The sequence below is a fragment of the Moschus berezovskii genome, chromosome 9, assembly GCF_049115385.1.
Source record: "Moschus berezovskii isolate FMDL1 chromosome 9, NW_MosBer_1.0, whole genome shotgun sequence".
Classification (NCBI taxonomy): domain Eukaryota; kingdom Metazoa; phylum Chordata; class Mammalia; order Artiodactyla; family Moschidae; genus Moschus; species Moschus berezovskii.
The window spans coordinates 105,231,687-105,252,882 of NC_142468.1; the positions used below are offsets into that span (position 1 = coordinate 105,231,687).

General features: G+C 38.8%; 1 pseudogene; it reads right to left on the reverse strand.

Moving 5' to 3' along the window:
- Positions 1–7,032: 7,032 nt before the first annotated feature.
- LOC148776921 (olfactory receptor 4K15-like) lies at positions 7,033–8,027 on the reverse strand (annotated as a pseudogene).
- Positions 8,028–21,196: the final 13,169 nt, after the last annotated feature.

Sequence of the window (21,196 nt, forward strand, 5' to 3'; positions counted from 1 at the left end):
CATAACTACCTGATATAAGACATATCAGAGATGTAAATTGAACTCTTCAATTTTCTATTGTGGGATTAACTTTTTCCACCTGGTTATAGATGCCTTTTTCTCCTGTCAGATTGGAATAGTGGATGGTTTTATCTAAGTGACCAACTGAGGCTTTGGAGATGTAGCAATAGATAGCAAAGGTTCATCTTCCAATGGGTATTATTAATACTTTCCACTACATATTCCCTTTGGAACAAAGTAAATAGCATCCCACACTGTTGAGGATTACAATGAGGGCCATAGAATCACAGGAGAAAAAGGGAGGGTCTTTCAGCCTTTGGGCAGTATACAGAGAAGAGGACAAAGAATAAGAACTTAAAGGATGTAGATTCTTGTTCCCAACTCTATTAATAACTAAGAATAAGTTATTAGGTAAAACATTTAACTCTGAGCCTCAGTTTACCCTTCTGTAAAACTATTTTAACATTTCAAGTATACTCAAAGAGAACTGTTAAATGTCTTTGTATAGTGTTCAACTTTGCCATATTTTAATGTTTTGCTATATTTCCTTCATCTTTATTAGTAATAAAACACTGTGAAAGGTAGCAAAATATACCACCCTGAAATATGCCACTTTGGCTTAAGAATCATTTTAATCTCAGGACACTTGAGAAGAAACAGATATAAGCAAAGTTCTCTGTCCTCCCTATCTGCCTAAATCCAGGACATACATTTGTGTGGGTGTTCCCTTCTTCTTTCTACCAGGAAGGTCAGAAGTTAATCAGAGACAACTCTAGATCCTTACCCCCTGAGATGATACCAAGGAATCTACATAACAAACCTCACTAACCTTATTTAAAGCAGTCTGTTTAGCTCGCTTGTTTATAAATTGCTCTGACGGGTACCTGTTATACATTCTATTTGAGCAAAGACTTGAAGGGATTGGAATCATAAATACGTATATTCCTTGTTGGATGAGTTTCCACATATTTTCCACAAATTTAGCCTCTGTTTCTCCTCAGCTTAAAGGGAAACCAGTCTTCTCTTTATTTTGCACCCTCACTGTACTTGGCTTCTAACTCTTCAGAGAACCCAACCTCACTACCTGCCTACACGCCTGGAGAAATATTTGTACTTAGGGGCTCACCAGCCATATTCTTTTGGGTAAAACACAATTCCTGAATCTCAGTTTCTCCATTTGTATGTGGGAATGATGGTGAATCACTGGGCCTCATTCTCTACCTAAAAGCTAGTACCCATTTCTTCTAAGGTTACTAAAATAAAAGCACAATAAAAATCATGTGATGAGCATGACATCTTTAATGATAAGAGAGACTCAACCCACATTTTTTTTTGACAGGAAAGAAAAAATGAAGATGGGGGAACAACACCTCCTCAGGTCCAGTGGGGATAGAAGTCTGGTTTCTCAATACCCAAGAATAACTGAGGAGCTTCTAGTCATTGCTGGGTGGGAGAGAGTTCTGGCTCCTCCTGAGGTCTCCTTCAATACTACCTGGCTGGGAGGGATTGGAGGCTGATGCTGCTACCCACTTACACCAAGGGAGGAGGAACTGATTATAGTCTGACACAGATGAGAGCTCTGGCTCTTCTGACACCATCTCAGGAGGTGGGGGGATTTGGGTTCATTTTTACAGTTTGGCCAGGGATAGGAGTCTAAGCTATCCATTGGCCTTTGCTAGTGTGAAGTGGGATGAAAGATTTTTTGGTATGGTGTTTGGCTGGAGTAGAGAAATTATTTTGGAAGTTTTCTGTCTTGCCAGCTGCCTTCTTGGTTCTTCAGCTTGAATGAACAAGATTTTGTTAGGATCTGTTTTTTTCTTTTCTCATTAGAGTTCCTGAGTTGTTGGCTTTTTAAGTTATATAATGTCATTCCTTGGGCCCCTATCCAGTCTCCCTTCTTATAATGTTCATTTTGTAGATTATGTCCACTATTATAATTGTATTTAGCAGGAGGACTATGGAAAATTATGTCTACTCTTTTTACCCTAAGCAGAAGTCACCTGCTTTTACTTTATGATGGTAATATTTTCTCCTTTTTATTTGCTATATATATTTAGTCATTTTGAACATATTTCTTATATATCTAATAGATTTACTACTGATTTGAGGGGGAGGTTAATCTATTTTGTCTGCTGACTCTTGTTTACTGGGGATATGTTCCTCGTGTTTTGTGAGTTTGACTGTGAACTCAAACTCAGCAGGACTTCAGTTCAGTCCAGTCACTCAGTCATGTTTGACTCTTTGCAACCCCATGAACTGCAGCACGCCAGGCGTCCCTGTCCATCACCAACTCCTGAAGCTTGCTCAAACTCATGTCCATTGAGTTGGTGATGCCATCCAACCATCTCATCCTCTGTTGTCCCCTTCTCCTCCTGCCCTCAACCTTTCCCAGCATCAGGGTCTGTTCCAGTGAGTCAGCTCTTCGCATCAGGTGGGCAAAGTATTGGACTTTCAGCTTCAACATCAGTCCTTCCAATGAACACCCAGGACTGATCTCCTTTAGGATAATGAACTCGTTGGATCTCCTTGCAGTCCAAGGGACTCTCAAGAGTCTTCTCTAACATCACAGTTCAAAAGCATCAATTCTTCTGCGTTCCGAAGCAGGACTTCATGTGTCTAAATCCATATGATCCTTCAGAAACAATTTTGTTTTTGCTTTTCCAAAAGCCACCCAAACTTCATTGTCTCTTTGAGTTCTCAATACTGAGTACTGTGCTGTGCTCAGTTGTGTCCGACTCTTTGCCACCCCATGAACAGTAGCCTGCCAGGCTCCTCTGTCCATGGGATTCTTCAGGAAGAATACTGGTGGAGGTTGCCACTTCCTCCTCCAGGGGATCCTCCTGACCCAGAGATAGAACTCATGTCTCCTTCATGTCCTGCACTGGCAGGCAGATTCTTCACCATTGCCCACCAGGGAAGCCCCTGAGTTCTCAATATCATATGTGATTTTATCAGGTAATTGTGTTCAAAATATACATAGCATATAAATTCAAACTCTAAACTTATATGTAGGTAATCCTACTATTGTAATTTCCAAGAGGAAGCCTTTTTATATCCATAAGTTCAGAGTGAAAACAGATATTTTGGTCTTTTCCTTGTGCTACTTAGTTTTCTCTGCTAGTCCATACTTTCACTGAAGTTCCCAGACCCAAACAGTCCTGCACAAACAAAATTTACCCCTGATAGCCAAGCACTGCCCATCATTTTCATGACCTACACTCACTTTCCATCAACATCCCCCTCCCAAAACTTCCACTATTTCAGATACTATGATGTCCTTCATTTCTGTTAAATAATACCAAAAACTCAAAAGTATTTTTATTATTTAAGTTTCAACAGTGTTGCCAATAGAGGTGTAAGCTTGGTTTTCTAATTCATAGATATTTTGTAAGGATGGAATGAGATGATATATAAAAGTACAATTTATAAACTTTATGTGATCATTGAATGTATGTTTTGCTTTATCATTCCCATTGTTGTATTACACACACCTAATTAGGTTATTATCTTTTAAGTCTGTGTTTCACAGAAGAATCAACAAAACCTTACAGAATGGTAAATTTATGGAGGAAAAATGAGTCTAAAACTGCTTAAAATATAATTGGCATTAAATCCTATTCCATACAATTATTTCTTCTATATATGGTATATCAAGAGCATAATTTGCCTTTGGTCATGGACTTTCTTTTAAAGACCAGAAGTCAGAAGTTAAATTCAGTATTATAACTTTCAAGTCATGTAATACTAAAACTCAAGTCACAAAACTGGGTGAATTTATTTTTCATAAAATTCTTGTCAGTAGCTACCATGAATCATGAGTCTTTATCAGCATGAGTTCCACAGGCCTACATGAGGATGAAAAGGTGCTCTTGCAAATTACCTTGGGCCAGAGACTGGAGGTAATTTGTTGGTTGGTCCCACCAGGTGAGATTCTCGTGAATCAGGCACTGATAGCAGAAATCCTAAGAACAGACAGCATGGAATTGATGAGCATATCCCACCCCAGAAACTAGGCTGCCTAGTTTCTGGCATGGACCCAATCAGGTCTCCTTTCAGAACCTGCAGTTGCCCTGTCTTGTGACTTCTGATTACACATGGGGTTGTTTCCACACTCATACCTGTGACTGAATTGAACAGCTGATTGCCTCACTCTACCTTATTTTACCTGATGAGGTCAAGCAAAGGTGTATTAACTGCAAGAAAAAAAAAAAAGAAGTTAAATTTACTTGAATCATTTCTTCTTCTTGCCAATTATGAGTGTGTTCAACTAAATTAATTTGTATGACACTCACTCTCAGTTTTCTAACTGGTGAAAGAAGGTTACATTATGAGTAAAAATTGAATATTAAATTTAAGTTCGAAAATGTAACCTTCTTTTGAAAATTCAAAATAATGATTTTATACTTTTAGAGAGCCTTAAAATATGTATTCTCAATTATGTTTTATTGGTCAACGTAAATTAAGAGGGCATGACATGGAGATAGGGAGGAGAATACATCGAGCAAAGTCACACATTTAACACTATCAGAAAAAAGTCCTCTCTTTATATATGGAGAGATGTCTGTTTTTGTATGTACTCTTTGAATCCCCAACTTTAAGTGTCAATTCTGAACTTTGATTTAATACACTGAAATATGTAAACATTACTTGTGGAGTCACATTTTAGTATTTGTAACATCGTTAAAGTAAATATGCAAATCTATTTGGTTTCTGAGTTCAGATGAGTTCTGCAACATAACCTATGTGCTCTTTGACCTCTAAGTTTGATTCGTTTGCAATGAGACTTTAGATTGCAAGAAATAATCTGCCAAAAAATTTATCTCAGTGTAATTAGTTCCTTAGTTCAGATAAATATAGCTAGAATAGCAAGGAATACAGTTGTTTGTGTTTGTATACATATATGAAGAAAGAAGAGACAGGGAATGAGGTCTACAATCAGAAGGACTTATTCTGTCAACTAAAATGGTGAGAACTGTGCCAAGTTTTCCTCATTTTCCTCAAGTAAAATTTATGACAATAATGATACCAGATAAAATGATGACTAGAAAATAACTGTAAATTAATTACTATCCTAAAACTTGAAAATACCATTTACATATTATACATATTGGTATTTTGTACATCTCCATATTTACCAAGTAGATTGGAAGAAGCTTGAATTTGATCACTTTTTTTTTAGGAAAAGAAGACTTTTATTGACGTATAGTTGATTCATAATATTATATTAGCTTCAGGAGTACAGCATACTGATTCAGTATTTTTACAGTTTATATCCCATTAGAAGTTATTACAGGATAATGGCTATAATACTCTGTACTATACAGTGCATCCTTGTTGTATATCTCTTTTATACACAGTCATTTGTGTATTTTTGGCTTCCCTGGTGGCTCAGACACCCTGCAATGCTGGAGACCTGGGTTGGATCCCTGGGTTGGGAAGATACCCTGGAGAAGGAAATGGCAACCCACTCCAATACTCTTGTCTGGAAAATTCCATGGATGGAGAAGCCTGGTAGGCTACAGTCCATGGAGTTGCAAAGAGTTGGACGCGACTGAACGACTTCACTTTCACACAGTCATTTGTATCTCTTAATTCCAGACCCCTAACAGGACCCTTTCCCATTTCTTCTCCCCACTCGTAATCACTAGTTTGCTTTCTATATCTGTGAGTGTGTTTCTGTTTTACTGTATGCCTTCATTTGTTTACTTTTTAAATACTGCACATAAATGATATCATAGTGTATTTGTTTTTCTGTGTCTAAGTTAAAGTTATTTTACTAAATGTAATATTCTCTAGGTCCATCCACATTGCTGCAAAAGACAGAATTTCATTCTTTTATATGGCTGAGTAATATTCCATTGCTTTATATATATATAAAACATCTTTTTTATTCATTTATCTATTGATGGACACTTGGGTTACTTCTAATAATGGCTATTGTAAACAGGGTTACTATGAATATCAAGGTGTGTATATCTTTTTGAATTAGTCCTTTCATTTTTTCCAGATGTGTGTGTGTGTGTGTGTGTACAGTGGAATTGCTAAATCATATGGAAGTTCTATTTTTAGTTTTTTTTTTAATACTGTTTTTTACTGCACCAATTTACATTTTCATCAATAATCTACAAGGGTCCCCTTAGAAAAAGAAGACATTCAATATTATGGTTGGTGTCCATAGTGCTGCTGCTGCTGCTGCTGCTAAGTCACTTCAGTCGTGTCCGACTCTGTGAGACCCCATGGACTGTAGCCTACCAGGCTCCTCTGTCCATGGGATTTTCTAGGCAAGAGTACTGGAGTAGGTTGCCTTTACCTTCTCCATAGTAGGTTGCCTCAAAATGTGCCTCAGTGGCATACTGATTATTAAAGTTACTATTTTGATTCTTAAAGTTACTTAAGAAATGACCATTGCAAGAAGGACACTCTGACCCACATTTCTGTCTGCTGAAAGTATGAACTCTGTTATATGAGGGGTTGCACCCTCTATATCTGGAGGTAGAAAGACACACGTATCACCAAAGACAGGGAATTGGACCAAGAAGCCTACAGAAGCAAACCTTGTTACTTCTTTACTTTACTGTCCCAAGTGCAAACTCTGCTTAGATTCTTCACTAACTGGGCACCCAAATCCTAAGTTTCTTTGTCCTGTCAATTCCTCACAAATTTGTTTTTTGTTTGTTTGTTTTTTGTCTATAATGTATAAAAGCTGCCTACTTTGGCCTCTTATTAGGTTTCATCTCTGTGAGAGCTTCATGTGGATGAATTAAAATGTGTTTCTTTTTCCCCTGTTAATCTTTGTGTCAGTTTTTTTTACTAGTTTATCCACAAGACCTCACAAGGGGTAATAGGAAAAATACACCCCACCCCTTCCCAACATTATAAATAATTTTGCCATGAAATGTAATGTAATGTCACAAGCAAAAGACAGGGTGTCCTATTCTTCTATTATCTAAGATAGCTAGTTTGATGTTCTATAAGCAAAAGATAGGAAAAGGAAGAAAATGTGTCCGATGGTATCTGAGACACAGCAGTAATTCACAGAAGAGGGCACACCGACCTGGCTATCATCACGGGCTGTGTTCGCCGCAAAGGAGAACTGGAAGACCGCTGGGAACGCGCCTGTCGGTGCCCCAGTTTCTGCACTGCTGATATCACCTCCTTATTTCTCAAGGTGTAGATCAAGGGGTTTAAAAGAGGAGTGAAAACTGTATAAAATATTGAGAGGAGCTTATCCACTGGGGGACTGCTAAAGGCCAGGCGTAAATGGAGATGCAGGGCCCGAAGAGGAGGGTTGCTACGGCGATGTGGGCAGTCGGGGTGGCCCTTGCCTTGGCCATGCCCGCTGAGGAACGCCGCCGCACAGTGCCCAGGATGACCGTGCAGGAGACCAGCAAGAGCCCAAAGGAGCACACGGCCATTAGAGCGCTGTCTGGCAGCATCAGGACCTCCAGAGTGAAGGTGTCTGTGCAGGCAAGTGTGATAACCAGGGGCAGGTCACAGAGAACACTGTCCACTCTGTTGGGGCCACAGAATGGGAGGTTTACTGTGAAGACCAACTGACCGACTGAGTGCAGAACCCCAGTGAGCCAGGAGCCCACCACGAGGCTGATGCGCTTGCGCACATTCATGATGGTGACATAATGCAGGGGCGACATATGGCCACGTATCTATCGTATGCCATGGCCACAAGGAGCATCATCTCACCACCGGCAAAGACATGCAGGAAGAATATCTGGGCCATGCAGCCTTCAAAGGAGATGGTCTTGTGCTCCACGACGAAGTCAGCAATCATTTTGGGGGAAGCAAAGGTGGACAGACACGTCAGTGAAGGAGAGGTTACTGAGTAGAAAGTACATGGCTGTGTGTAGGGAGGGTTCAGAGAAGATTGTGAGCACTATGAGCAGGTTCCCCAGCACAACAGATAAATAGAAAAGTGTAAAAAATGCAAAATAGAAAAGCTGTAGCTCTCGAGAACCTGAAAGACTGTGCAATACAAACTCAGTCACTCCTGAATTATTTTCTTGGTCCATGGTTTCAAATTTCTGAAACTGGGTCGGAAATGTTCCTGTAAAGTAAAATAGAAATATATCATAGGATTGGGAGAGAAAATGAGCAAGGCCAAGCTTGATGTCAAATCCCTCTCAACATACTTACATTCCTTATTAGCACATTAAATACATGTTGTATGCAATCATTTATTTTTTAATGACTGGATAACTTGGCGTTCATCTCTGCATTGGAGCATGATAGTTTTATTCTAAAAATAGAAGTTTACCAATCATCACAATTCCTGAAACAAGAAAGAAACTCTAGACTCATACTGACAGCTTTCAAATACTATGTCTTGTCATTTCTAGCAATATGACCTTGGGTATATTAATTAAACTCTCTGGGGTTCACTTTTTGCAACTGTAAACTGGAGAAAATAATAATGTATGACTCATAGGATTTTTGTAAAGATTAAAAGAATTACAAGTGTCCCTTGCTTATTGAAAGTTTGCTTTACAGAAAAAGACTTGTATTAGCGCCTGTGTTGCTAACTTAAATTCAAAGAAGACTTTTGCTTTTATAAAAAAAAGGATAAAAGCAAAAATAGTGTTTGGCGTTTATTTTACAGTGAGTTGTTATAGAGGTGTCAAGATCCATGAATAGCAAGAAGTGGCACTGCCAAGCTTCTTCCCAGGACGACACTTAGGTTCTTAGCATCTGGCCAGCATACCTGTGAACTGTATCTGGGAGTGTCTGTGTTTTATCTCAGGTCATTTGTGCATCCATTAGCAAGTTATGTCCTAAGGTAATTACTGCTTCACTTTATGCATTTTTGCTTGCAAATGTTTCGCTGATATGCCCTATTTTTGGATTGTAGGGAATATCTATATAATATTAATAGATAAAACACTTAATGTTAGCCCAAGTTCATGCACCTGACACACAGAGAGTTCAAACAAACCAAAATATCAGAGTTTGTAGCAGATAAAGCTTTACAGAAGGGCCATGAAAGGAGATGGGTGACTCAAGCCCAAAATAATAGGCACTTTTAAAAGCCAGATGAGGGAGAAGGGTCACACGGTTTGTGATCATCCATCTCATGCACAATCCTCTGATTGGCTGATGGCAAGGCAACAGGGCAGTGCCATAGGGGTTAACAATACCAGTCCTTAGGCTCCAGGAGGCCTGGGGCTATGTGCTCCTGGTCATCAAGTACTTAGCATCTTCCATTGGATAAAACAACTCAGGAAATGTGCATCAAATATTATTATCTAGGTACTTCAGAGAGCAGCTAAAGCAGAGGCTGTAGGGGAAGGCCTGTTGGGGAAGGCCTCATAAAGTCCACCTCTGTTAAACTTATAACAATACTTGGCCCATAAAAGCTATTCAACAGTTGTTAGGTACAATGCCTTTGTTTCATCTATGATAAAATATTTGCATGTGTTAATTAATGTAGTACGTAAATATCAAAGTGTGATATTTGATATCATCCCACTTAAGAGAATGGTTATTCCATGCACTTTAGTGGCACCTCTTTACACAAAGACCATTTTCCACCTTAGGCAAAATAATCAAAATAGTAAATAAAGTCTATCTTTGGAGAATTCCACAGACAAAGGAGCCTGGTGGGCTACAGGCTCTGTAGTCACAAAGAGTCAGACAAAACTGAGAGACTATCACTGCACTTCACTTAGTTCTTCTGTCTCTACTTTCCTTTGACCATCAACTCAGTGGACCTTTCCCCTTTTGACTGCTCCAACTTAAGAATTCAAGGTCATCACACTCCTTTCCACAGATACCTGGTAAAACCTGCAGGCAGATAAAGTAGTGTTCTTCACTGTCCAAACCTCTGTTTCTTTATCTGAAATTAAGGAAACTTTCTAGAGCAGTCTGAGACCCATGTACTAAAATCACCTGTATACAAAACTCTTGAAAATGTTATACTCACGGAAAAGCTTATAAAGGTCTACCCTAAAATGTTAACGGTGGTTATCTCTGAGTGAAAGAATGCAATAAATTTATTCCTTATACATTTTTATGTTTGCTGAAGTTTTTTGTTGTTGTTGTTGCTAGATTCACAGAAGGAGCCACAGGAAATTTCATTATTTTCTGCTCTTTATAAATTTTATCATTACTTCTTTATAATTTTTATCCTTTTACTCTTTCACTCTTCATTAGTTTTTTTCTCCCTAATTCCTTTTTTTAAAAATAATTTGATTTATTTATTTTTGTCTGTCCTGGGTCTTCATTGCTGCTTGGGCTTTTCTCTAGTTGCTGCCAGCAGGGGCTACTCTCTAGTTGCAATATGCAGGTCTCTCTTGCAGTGGCTTCTCCTAATGTGGAGCTCGGGCTTCAGGGTACTTGGGTTTCAGTAGCCGCAATGTGTGCGCTCAGTAGCTGTGGGTTCCGGGGCTATAGAGTACAGGTTCAATAGTTGTGGCCCATGGGCTTAGTTGCTCCATGGCTTGTGGGATCTTCCCAGATCAGGGATAGAACCTGTGTCTCCTACATTGACAGGTGAATTCTCTACCACTGAGCCACCAGGGAAGCCCCCCAACCCCCAATGCTAATTTCTTATATAGAACACTAAGCTTACAATTTTATCTATATTTTAACATGGTATTTATAACTAAAAATGTTCCCTGGAACTTTGGTAGCTGGTAAAGAATCTGCCTGCAATGAAGGAGACCCCAGTTCAATTCTTGGGTCAGAAAGTTCCTCTGGAGAAGAGATAAGATACCCACTTGAGTATTCTTGGGCTTCCCTGTTAACTTAGATGGTATACAATCCACCTGCAATGTGGGAGACTTGGGTTCAGTCCCTGGGTTGGGAAGATCCCCTGGAGAAGGGAATGACAACCCACTCCAGTATTGTTGCCTGGAGAATCCCATGGGTAGAGGAGCCTGGCAGGCTACAGTCTATGGGGTGGCAAAGAGTAGGACATGACTGAGTGACTAAGCATAGTACCCTATTTGTATTACCAAGCTCTAAATGTTTTTTTTCATTGCCATTATGTTTTTTTTTAAACTCATGAGTTACCTACAAAATTCTTTTTCTTATTTCCAAAGGCACAGGGTTCTATTTTTTTTTTTTTTAAGGGGAAGGGGGTTGGGGAAGGGAAGACTATTATCATTTCATATTTTATTGAATTGTAATCAGATAATGCATTGTATAATAATAGAATTTCTTGTATTTATTGAGACTCTAAAGCCCACATGTTAATTACATTTTTGTAAATGGTACGTGAATTCCTGGAAAGAGCACACATTCTTTAGTTTTCAGGAGTCAGTGTTCTGTAGATGCTTCATTAACTATGCCAAAGCCTTTGACTGTGTGGATCACAATAAACTGTGGAAAATTCTGAAAGAGATGGGAATACCAGACCACCTGACCTGCCTCTTGAGAAACCTGTATGCAGATCAGGAAGCCACAGTCAGAACTGTACATGGAACAACAGACTGGTTCCAAATAGGAAAAGGAGTGCGTCAAGGCTGTATATTGTCACCTTGCTTATTTAACTTATAGGCAGCGTACATCATGAGGAACGCTGGGCTGGAAGAAGCACAAGCTGGAATCAAGATTGCTGGGAGAAATATCAATAATCTCAGATATGCAGATGACACTACCCTTATGGCAGAAAGTGAAGAGGAACTCAAAGGCCTCTTGATGAAAATGAAAGAGGAGAGTGAAAATGTTGGCTTGAAGCTCAACATTCAGAAAACAAAGATCATGGCATCTGGTCCCATCACTGCATGGGAAATAGATGGAAAAACAGTGGAAACAGTGTCAGACTTTATTTTTTGGGGCTCCAAAATCACTGCAGACGGTGACTGCAGCCATGAAATTAAAAGACGCTTACTCCTTGGAAGGAAAGTTATGACCAACCTTGATAGTATATTAAAAAGCAGAGACATTACTTTGCCAACCAAGGTCCGTCTAGTCAAGGCTATGCTTTTTCCCGTGGTCATGTATGGATGTGAGAGTTGGACTGTGAAGAAAGCTGATCGCCGAAGAATTGATGCTTTTGAACTGTGGTGTTGGAGAAGACTCTTGAGAGTCCCTTGTACCGCAAGGAGATCCAACCAGTCCATTCTAAGGGAGATTGATCCTGGGTGTTCATTGGAAGGACTGATGCTAAAGCTGAAACTGCAATACTTTGGCCACCTCATGAGACGAGTTGACTCACTGGAAAAGACTCTGATGCTGGGAAAGTTTGGGGGTGGGAGGAGAAGGGGACAACCGAGAATGAGATGGCTGGATGCCATCACTGACTCTGTGGACACGAGTTTGAATGAACTCTGGGAGTTGGTGATGGACAGGGAGGCCTGGCGTGCTGTGATTCATGGGGTCACGGAGAGTCGGACACGACTGAGCGACTGAACTGAACTGAACTGAGATGAATCTCTGCAGATTTTTTCCACAATTGTTGGAAAAACCATTTGATTTGTAAGTTATTGAGAAAGTATTTTTAAACAGCATCTTGGATTAAGAGAATTTGCATAGTCTTTGGAAATTAAGAAAAAGCTGAAAAGTTGGCATTTATTAACGCTTATATTACCATTCTTGTTTTGCTGTTGTTGGCAGGTGATTTATAAAGAAGATGGAGGCATTGCTACGTGAATTGGAAGTGCTGACTAGTACATTCAGTGCAGAAGGTAACCTTTTTCCTCTTAAAGCAGACATTTTTAGAGTGCAGTCAGGTTAGAACATTAATGTGGATCAATGTTTGAAAGTTTATTTCATTATGAAACATTTTTACAACAAATGAACAAGGAAATGAACCATTAGTCCAAGAGGCCAAAACTGTACTGTGGACAGATTACCTTATATAATTAGCCAGGAACAGCTATCCCCTAGGCCAATGGTCTCCAATGTTTTTGGCACCAGGAACTGATTTTATGGGAGACAGTTTGTCCACAAACAGGGGTTGGGGATGGTTTCAGGATGATTCAAATGCATTACATTTATTGTGCACTTTATTTTTATTGTCCTGGAGAAGGGAAAGGCAACCCACTCCAGTGTTCTTGGTCTTCCCTAGTGCATCAGACGGTAAAGAATTTGCCTGCAATGTGGGAGACCTGGGTTCAATCCCTGGGTTGGGAATGTACCGTGGAGAAGGGAACAGCAACCCACCCCAGTATTCTTGCCTGGAAAATTCCATTGACAGAGGAGCCTGGCTGGCTACAGTCCATGGGGTCACAAAGAGTCAGACACGACTGAGCGACTTTCACTCACTCTCTTGTTTCTGTCGTAATTACATCAGCTCCACCTCAGATCATCAGGCATTATCCCGAGTTTGAAGACACCTGCCCTAGACCACAGATAAAGGAGTAGTGGTCTGGTTCAGAGAAAGCCCTCAGTCTGTATAAATGTTTTTCTCCCCTTTCTTTTAGGGTGTGTGTGCTTTACTGTTGAGATTTAGGTAAAACAGGCACAGAGAAAGGTCAATCTCTGCCTTGCTTGAGCTAGTTCACAATATATTCACCTATTTCCTTTTTTTTATTTTAGAGCAAAGAAGATCCATGTAGTCTCTTTGCAGAAAAATTATTTTAATTGCTTCAGTGCAGACTTAATTTTCTCCATTTGTGAAAGGCTGTGTGAAATGAGAGGTAGGGACAGCAGATACAAAATGACTCCAGGATCCAAATAGGATCTCTACTGATGAGGATAAGTTCTCAAGGGCTTCTGGGTTGAAGTTCTGTTTTTGATCTGAGAAGTAGTTATAATCGTGAGTGCCTTATATTTCACTAGGGTATGCATTTGTTGTATTTTTTAACCTTGGTTTTACTGTACAATAGAAAGGTTATGGTGATAAAATATGAATATTAGTATGACAGACATTATTGATTGACTCAGCCTCCAATCCATCCTCCTCCAGGATGTTTTCTGTTGCATAAAAAACTTGAAATCTATAAACTACTGTTTTTAGTGAAGGTTTTCTGTGCAAATTAGGTTCCACCAATTAGATGCACCCACATGAGCTTAAGAAGGCTGGCTTGAGGCAGATGGTAGCACCAACGTAATCACTGCTGGTGAGCAAGATGATGAGATGCAAGAGAGAAGTAATTGTGGCAGCCTGACCTGTATTCTAGTGACTTTGCACTAGCTGCATGGGTGTTGAGGACAGTGAGGCAGCGGCAGCAGCATAAGGATCGAAGCTTTTGATCTTCAAATCTCACTACTGGGGTCTATTCTGGAACCCAACAACACTAGTATAACCCCCAAGTCCTACTTCTCTGTTTGTTCCAGTGGTTTGGTAAATATCTAATGCGGTGATATGCCAGCTGGATGAAGCACAAGCTGGAATCAAGACTGCTGAGGGAAATAGCAATAACCTCAGATATGCAGATGACACCTCTTTTACGGCAGAAAACGAAGAGGGACTGAAGAGCCTCTTGATGAAAGTGAAAGAGGAGAGTGAAAAAGTTGGCTTAAAATTCAACATTCAAAAAACTAAGATTATGGCACCCAGTCCCATCACTTCATGGCAAATAGATGCAGAAAAAAGGAAACAGTGAGAGACTTTATTTGGGGGAGCTCCAAAATCACTGCAGATGATGACTATTATCATGAAATTAAAAGACACTTGCTTCTTGGAAGAAAAGCTATGACCAAACTAGACAGCATATTAAAAAACAGAGACATTACTTTACCAACAAAAGTCCATCTAATCAAAGCTATGGTTTTTCCAGGAGTCATGTATGCATGTGAGAGATGAACTATAAAGAAAGCTGAACACCGAAGAATTGATGCTTTTGAACTGTGGTGTTGGAGAAGACTCTTGAGAGTCCCTTGGACTGCAAGGAGAGAGATCCAACCAGTCCCATCCTAAAGGAAATCAGTCCTGAATATTCATTGGAAGGACTGATGCTGAAGCTGAAACTCCAATACTTTGGCCACCTGATGCAAAGAGCTGACTCATTTGAAAAGACCCTGATGCTGGGAAAGATTGAAGGCAGGAGGAGAAGGGGACAACAAAGGATGAGATGGTTGGATGGCATCACCGACTCAATGGACATGAGTTTGAGTGAACTCCAGGAGTTGGTGATGGACAGGGAGGCCTGGTGTGCTGTGATTCATAGGGTCGCAAAGAGTCGGACACAACTGAGCGACTGAACTGAACTGAATGCAGTGATCCGCAACATTTTGGGCACCAGGGACTGATTTCATGGAAGACAGTTTTTCCACAGACCTGTTTGGGGAGCCGGGGGGTAGTTCAGGTGGTAATGCAAGCTATAGGAAGCAATGGGAACAGTGGTTTCTGTTTTCTTCACTGAAGGCTAAGTAATATAATTATACCAGACAAGATGAAAAAGTTAGTAGATACATATTTAATTGGATTAAAACAAATTTGTAAGTGTGCTTTCAAGCACTAGCATTTTCAGCCTAAGATACACTTTCTCCTTTCAGTTTCCTTTGGTGGGTGGTGGATGATGAAAAGGGGAAAACTGAACTTTTATTGATGGCTTCAGAGTCTTAGCACAATTACAAGGCAAAAACCAGGGTCAGGCAAATTGCTGATAGGCTAGAGATTAGTAGCCATAAAAAGGCTACGAGAGATAAGAAAAAACCTGGACCCTCTAGGCCTAAATATTTTCTTTAATAACAAAGCAAATTTTAAAGAGATAGTAAATGTAAATCTCCATACACTGGTAATGTAACTTACCAGAGTAAAATATAAAACACAAACATGATACTTTAGTACATGCTATTAATAGATGTTGGGATTCGTGAATGTGTATATGTATACATGTTTGTATTTAACAAAAATCAGAAAGAAGCAGATAAAATGTCAACTAAATTATACCAACAACCATACAGATTGCATCAACCCATGATCCATGTCATAGTTTCAAACTTATTTGGATGTCGGTTCTTCTGAATCCATCATAAGTTGTGCATATTTACCTCATGGTATAACTAATAGCATTGAACATAATTCACAATAAGAAGTACACTGATCTTTATAAATTAATCATCACTACTGGAGCAAATAAGAAAGACTGTCAAATTGCTCAGTGGATTTTATTGGCATCTGAGAGTAAAATATAAAAATGCAAGACGTTCACATGAATTATATTTACATGACTGCTTTTTCCTCCTTGTTTCCCATCTGGATGCTGCTGCTGCTGCTGCGTCACTTCAGTCGTGTCCGACTCTGTGTGACCCCATAGACAGAAGCCCACCAGGGTCCCCCGTCCCTGGGATTCTCCAGGCAAGAACACTGGAGTGGGTTGCCATTTCCTTCTCCAATGTGTGAAAGTGAAAAGTGAAAGTGAAGTCACTCAGTCGTGTCTGACTAGTAGCGACCCCACGGACTGCAGCCTACCAGGCTCCTCCATCCATGGGATTTTCTAGGCAAGAGTACCAGAGTGGCTTGCCATTGCCTTCTCCGATCTGGATGCATGCATCCAAAAATAACCAAGTAAAATAATAAGGAAAACATGGGAAGAGAATAGGGTTATTTCAACTTTCTTGTCAATTTTGCTTTAAGTGTTTTGTTTTAAAGTTCATTTGAAAAGCAAGGTTATTTTGCTTTTCATTGTTGTTGGTCATTGTTTAAGTTTGGAAACACATCTACAAAGAGTATAAACATGTTGAAATGATAGCATCTACCAAGAACTTCTTCCACTTGGCACCAGAGTCCAGTAATCGCATTATCCCATGCCTTTATCAATGCAGAAAAATTCTTCACATAAACACAAGTTCATATACAAGTTATACTTATCTAAGTTAGTATTCAGTAATCTGTGCATTTATCTATGTCTTCACATTAATAATACAGAGGATCAAACATCACCTTTCTTATTCCGGCCATAATTGTGGTGAAAATCCAGTCTAAGATCAATTATTTAATAATTATACATTGTATAGAAGCAATCACATAGTAGTAAAACAACAATTTAGAAGTTCTCTTGATTCACAAAAATTATTACCAGTGAGAAAAACAAGTTTCTAGAGGTTTGAATTAATATTTGAACCAGTGTAGTTTTCTAGTGGAAGATACTTTTAATTTTCCTAGTTAATTAACACACATTAATTTTATGTACATATATACAGACATAAGGAGCTTCCCTGGTAGCTCAGTGGTAAAGAATCCGCTTGCCAATACAGGAGATGTGGGTTCAATCCTTGGGTCGGGAAGATTCACTGGAGGAGGAAATGGCAACCCAGTATTCTTGCCTGGGAAATCCCATGGACAGAGGAGCTTGGCAGGCCATAGTCCATGGGGTCGCAAAGAGTCAGATACAACTTAGCAACTGGACAACAACAATAACAATACAGACACAAATATTTTAAATTTATAAAATAAAAATTTACCTGTCAAATTAAACATGTCAATTGTTAGCTTAGGAAAGTACCAAGTTCCTTAAAAATACCCAGAGTTGTTTAGAATTATATTTTAATAACACTTATTGAATGCATATTATTTGCTTTATATGAATAACTTCCTTTATTCCTTAAAAAACGCTGTGATGTAGGTACCATTACCATTTTACAGATGCAGAAACTGAGGCAAAGGTACGTTATGTATCTTGCCCAAGTTTACAGCACCAACAAACTGTAAAACAGGCATTTAACCCTGGTAGAAACATGCCCGAGTCTAACATTTTTGTAGAAGTCGAACCTCTACACCCAGGGTAGATCCAGGTTCTGCAGAGCCTAAAGTTTAGGTAATATAAGGTGACTTCTATAAGAAAAAAAGAGTCAAAATTAGTGAACAAGTTGTTGCTGGGATCCATTCCAGAGCTTTTGAAGAAAGGCATGCAGAGGAGGGGTCTAAACCTTAACCTTCAATGCAAATCCACCATCATCACACTGTATAATATTTTGAAATGTTCCTCAAATATTTTTAGAAGTATATAAAGTGTATATGATTTTTGGATTTTATTGTCATTAGTTCAGTTCAGTTCAGTATCTCAGTTGTGTCCAACTCTTTGCGACCCCATGAATCACAGCACGCCAGGCCTCCCTGTCCATCACCAACTCCCGGAGTTCACTCAAACACATATCCATCGAGTCGGTGATGCCATCCAGCCATCTCATTCTCTGTTGTCCCCACCTCCTCCTGCCCCCAATGCCTCCCAGCATCAGTCTTTTCCAGTGAGTCAACTCGTCGCATGAGGTGGCCAAAGTATTGGAGTTTCAGCATTAGCATCAGTCCTTCCAATGAATACCCAGGGTTGATCTCCTTTAGAATGGACTGGTTGGATCTCCTTGCAGTCCAAGGGACTCTCAAGAGTCTTCTCCAGCACCACAGTTTAAAAGCATCAATTCTTCGGCGATCAGCTTTCTTCACAGTCCAACTCTCACATCCATACATGACCACGGGAAAAACCATAGCCTTGACTAGATGGACCTTGGTTGGCAAAGTAATGTCTCTGCTTTTTTAATATGCTATCTAGGTTGGTCATAACTTTCCTTTATATCCAATTCCTTAGTGTTTTACAATTTACATTTTGTCATTTCATCTAGACATGACTTTTACAGTTTTTTTTTTTTCACCTGCATTTGATAATATTGCTTAATTGTACTAAACAGCTTTTACAGTTTTTAAGAACTCATAGGTTTGGTATTGCCAAGCTTCCCAAACACCTAAGGGAATATGAAGTTGTTTGTCAACATACTCTTCTTGTAAATTCTCCATGTCCCTATGTTCCCTTAAATGTGTTATTGGAAATTCAGATCATTTAAAGCTATCCTCAACCTGTTATGTTTATACTGGTTTCTCTTCATCTAGCCTGCTTTATAAAACATTATTTCTGCCTTTAGATACCCTAGTGGCAAATGGCACCATCTTACCTGTTTTAGGAGCCTGTGGCCATTAGACTGTATTTACCCTTGGTTCAAGAGTGTCAGCAGCATGTTGAGGAGACACGGCAATAAAATAATCCACCAGTGGCTCCTAGTTAAGTTTTTAGTGTTTATGTAATGTGTAGAAGTATCCTGTATGATGACTCCTCATGCTGAGCAATCAGAGAAAGTGGTAGTTCTCTTTATATATGGAAGTTGTCCAGAGGCTATCTATGGTCGTTTTCATTCTCAGCTAGAAAAACTTACTATCAATCCAAGTACTCAATCTCATTATTGACTTGCCTTACAGAGTTACCTGCTGATGAGTTATACTGTTGAGAGTTTGGCAAATGTCCTTGGGTTTTAGAATTATCCACATAAGCACTGAAGATTGATGGCATCCCTTTAAAAAGACTCCATAGTTTTATCTTGCAAAAAGCAGTTCATTTAAAAACATAATTCCTGTTCAAATAAAGATATTATTTGAAAGCATTACTTGGAGCAATTCTAAAACAACAGATAGAAAAATTCTATATAAATGAGTTCTTTAATCCTGAACATATTTGCACATGTAACTGAAACAGAGAAAATTTATGCATACAACCAAAATTTGTCCATCTGTATCCTTATTTCAAATAGAATTAAGCTATGACTTTACAGCTATAGACACACTTTATTCTTGTGTTAATAATGCAGATGATTTTATTCAACAATTTCAAAAATGCCTAGTTTAAACACAATATCACACTTTTAAACTGTAAGCATCCCTTAGTTTAATACTTTAATTAATAAAATTAAAAACACACACTAAGGAAGAAAAACATATTTCTCATCATTTGGCTTAAAATGAAAAGTTAAGAATTTCATTTTCTTAAATTCTCTCTTGTTAGTGGTATTTAATGCATATATAATTCTTGGTTTTCTCTGTTTGTTCAATAATGGCAGGAAAGAATAACAACTTGATATTTATCAAACACTATGGTGGTAACTGATCTTTCCTCTTGTAAATACAAATTGGATAATATATTGAACACCATATTTTATATGTATAACTCAGTAAATTCCAAATAACAGTTAATTCTTTAAGATTTGCCATCAACTAAGCCAATGATTTGCAAAGTAAAGCATCCAGGAGATACCATGACTTTCAATGCCTGCATTTCCAGTATCTGCCAGCAGGTGGTAATGATACCTTGTGTACTGTCAGTCTAATTTTGAACCTGCTGCTGCTGCTGCTAAGTCGCTTCAGTCGTGTCCGACTCTGTGCGACCCCACAGACGGCAGCCCAGCAGGCTCCGCCGTCCCTGGGATTCCCCAGGCAAGAAAACTGGAGTGGGCTGCCATTTCCTTCTCCAATGCATGAAAGTGAAAAGTAAAAGTGAAGTCGCTCAGTCGTGTCCGACTCTTAGAACCTAGCACTTACTTAAGAGTATTAGAAAAAACAAAACAAAAAACTTTCCTGACAGAAATATATTTATTATATTGACAATGTATTACTAAATCACAGATTTCTTATTTTTGCATCCAAATATTAAGAGGAAGAAGCAATTTGACAAAAGTGTAAAACAATATAATACTTTAAAGAAAAGCATAAGCTTTCCATTAATTCCCTATCATATACTGTATCTTTCATTTCATTCCAGGTTCGACTTTCCAGGCATTAAACTGACATTAGGGTCTGTATGAAGCAAAGTGTACTCTTTTGAAACTCATTTCATAATATCTTCTACTGGCAGAATTTTCTGGCCTTTTTTTTCAGTCTGTATTATGAGAAGGAGTTATCATGAATGTGTTTCTTATTAGCTAAAAGTGAGTGTCTGCTTACAGCACTCACTTTGGACTTCATCAACATTTATGATGAAATACACTCAGACTTTCTCTGATAGAACTCACAAATCTGTTTAAATGTTAAGGAGTCATGTTAGGAATGTGCACAGATAATCACTGTTGATTGATCAGAGGCGACTCCTACAGCAGTACTGAATCTGTAAGGCGTACAGAAACTTACTAATTGTCATACTTTACAGTTCTCTGAGTAACTCAGTTGTTAGTTGTATGTAAATGTCATTATCTTCTAGTTATCTTTTGATCAATACTTCCTCTTCTCATTTTCTATTCCTCTTTTCCAATGAATAGAATGCTAATATTGAATTTCCTAACTGAAGCAATCACTCTTGACATTTTTATAGATATTCTTTGCATCTGGAAAAATTTGCTTCTGCCAGCTTGCTTTTCTGAAATTTAAAATGTATTTAATATAAATACATGTATGAGGATAGTTTTAATGTGAACTTGTGATTTCACAAATTTTGGCAGTTTCAAGTTGATAATAACTTGAGAAATAAAAGCCTAACGTGTACTGTGTGCACAAAAAAATGTGGCAATTAATACCCAGGAATAAAACTAGATGTTAAAA